Source organism: Patiria miniata, unplaced genomic scaffold, assembly GCF_015706575.1.
Source record: "Patiria miniata isolate m_02_andy unplaced genomic scaffold, ASM1570657v1 HiC_scaffold_16, whole genome shotgun sequence".
Taxonomy (NCBI): domain Eukaryota; kingdom Metazoa; phylum Echinodermata; class Asteroidea; order Valvatida; family Asterinidae; genus Patiria; species Patiria miniata.
The window spans coordinates 14516060-14518897 of record NW_024037054.1 but is presented as its reverse complement, the minus strand read 5'-3'; positions in this window follow the sequence as shown (position 1 = coordinate 14518897).

Genomic DNA, 2838 nt, shown 5'->3' with positions numbered 1-2838 from the left:
ACTTCTGGGGCTCACTCCAAAAGTTTCAAGTCTGAAGCCTTGCCGATTTGTCAGCTTGTTGGCCTATTCATCCGCTATCCAACAAGCTAAAGTTTGTCAAAATCCATCCATGTTAAGGTACCTTTAGACCCAGACACATGAGAGCCATGTCGGCTGGCGCTGACAGCCCTTGCTATGGGACTTACTGCACAAAACGAAACTGGGGGCATCATGTACCTACTTCTGGAGCTCACTCCAAAGTTTCAAGTCTGAAGCCTTGCCGATTTGTCAGCTTGTTGGCCTATTCATCCGCTATCCAACAAGCTAAAGTTTGTCAAAATCCATCCATGTTAAGGTACCTTTAGACCCAGACACATGAGAGCCATGTCGGCTGGCGCTGACAGCCCTTGCTATGGGACTTACTGCACAAAAACGAAACTGGGGGCATCATGTACCTACTTCTGGGGCTCACTCCAAAAGTTTCAAGTCTGAAGCCTTGCCGATTTGTCAGCTTGTTGGCCTATTCATCCGCTATCCAACAAGCTAAAGTTTGTCAAAATCCATCCATGTTAAGGTACCTTTAGACCCAGACACATGAGAGCCATGTCGGCTGGCGCTGACAGCCCTTGCTATGGGACTTACTGCACAAAAACGAAACTGGGGCATCATGTACCTACTTCTGGGGCTCACTCCAAAAGTTTCAAGTCTGAAGCCTTGCCGATTTGTCAGCTTGTTGGCCTATTCATCCGCTATCCAACAAGCTAAAGTTTGTCAAAATCCATCCATGTTAAGGTACCTTTAGACCCAGACACATGAGAGCCATGTCGGCTGGCGCTGACAGCCCTTGCTATGGGACTTACTGCACAAAAACGAAACTGGGGGCATCATGTACCTACTTCTGGGCTCACTCCAAAAGTTTCAAGTCTGAAGCCTTGCCGATTTGTCAGCTTGTTGGCCTATTCATCCGCTATCCAACAAGCTAAAGTTTGTCAAAATCCATCCATGTTAAGGTACCTTTAGACCCAGACACATGAGAGCCATGTCGGCTGGCGCTGACAGCCCTTGCTATGGGACTTACTGCACAAAAACGAAACTGGGGGCATCATGTACCTACTTCTGGGCTCACTCCAAAAGTTTCAAGTCTGAAGCCTTGCCGATTTGTCAGCTTGTTGGCCTATTCATCCGCTATCCAACAAGCTAAAGTTTGTCAAAATCCATCCATGTTAAGGTACCTTTAGACCCAGACACATGAGAGCCATGTCGGCTGGCGCTGACAGCCCTTGCTATGGACTTACTGCACAAAAACGAAACTGGGGCATCATGTACCTACTTCTGGGGCTCACTCCAAAAGTTTCAAGTCTGAAGCCTTGCCGATTTGTCAGCTTGTTGGCCTATTCATCCGCTATCCAACAAGCTAAAGTTTGTCAAAATCCATCCATGTTAAGGTACCTTTAGACCCAGACACATGAGAGCCATGTCGGCTGGCGCTGACAGCCCTTGCTATGGGACTTACTGCACAAAAACGAAACTGGGGCATCATGTACCTACTTCTGGGCTCACTCCAAAAGTTTCAAGTCTGAAGCCTTGCCGATTTGTCAGCTTGTTGGCCTATTCATCCGCTATCCAACAAGCTAAAGTTTGTCAAAATCCATCCATGTTAAGGTACCTTTAGACCCAGACACATGAGAGCCATGTCGGCTGGCGCTGACAGCCCTTGCTATGGGACTTACTGCACAAAACGAAACTGGGGGCATCATGTACCTACTTCTGGGGCTCACTCCAAAAGTTTCAAGTCTGAAGCCTTGCCGATTTGTCAGCTTGTTGGCCTATTCATCCGCTATCCAACAAGCTAAAGTTTGTCAAAATCCATCCATGTTAAGGTACCTTTAGACCCAGACACATGAGAGCCATGTCGGCTGGCGCTGACAGCCCTTGCTATGGGACTTACTGCACAAAAACGAAACTGGGGGCATCATGTACCTACTTCTGGGGCTCACTCCAAAAGTTTCAAGTCTGAAGCCTTGCCGATTTGTCAGCTTGTTGGCCTATTCATCCGCTATCCAACAAGCTAAAGTTTGTCAAAATCCATCCATGTTAAGGTACCTTTAGACCCAGACACATGAGAGCCATGTCGGCTGGCGCTGACAGCCCTTGCTATGGGACTTACTGCACAAAAACGAAACTGGGGGCATCATGTACCTACTTCTGGGGCTCACTCCAAAAGTTTCAAGTCTGAAGCCTTGCCGATTTGTCAGCTTGTTGGCCTATTCATCCGCTATCCAACAAGCTAAAGTTTGTCAAAATCCATCCATGTTAAGGTACCTTTAGACCCAGACACATGAGAGCCATGTCGGCTGGCGCTGACAGCCCTTGCTATGGGACTTACTGCACAAAACGAAACTGGGGGCATCATGTACCTACTTCTGGGCTCACTCACCCAAAAGTTTCAAGTCTGAAGCCTTGCCGATTTGTCAGCTTGTTGGCCTATTCATCCGCTATCCAACAAGCTAAAGTTTGTCAAAATCCATCCATGTTAAGGTACCTTTAGACCCAGACACATGAGAGCCATGTCGGCTGGCGCTGACAGCCCTTGCTATGGGACTTACTGCACAAAACGAAACTGGGGGCATCATGTACCTACTTCTGGGGCTCACTCCAAAAGTTTCAAGTCTGAAGCCTTGCCGATTTGTCAGCTTGTTGGCCTATTCATCCGCTATCCAACAAGCTAAAGTTTGTCAAAATCCATCCATGTTAAGGTACCTTTAGACCCAGACACATGAGAGCCATGTCGGCTGGCGCTGACAGCCCTTGCTATGGGACTTACTGCACAAAAACGAAACTGGGGCATCATGTAACCTG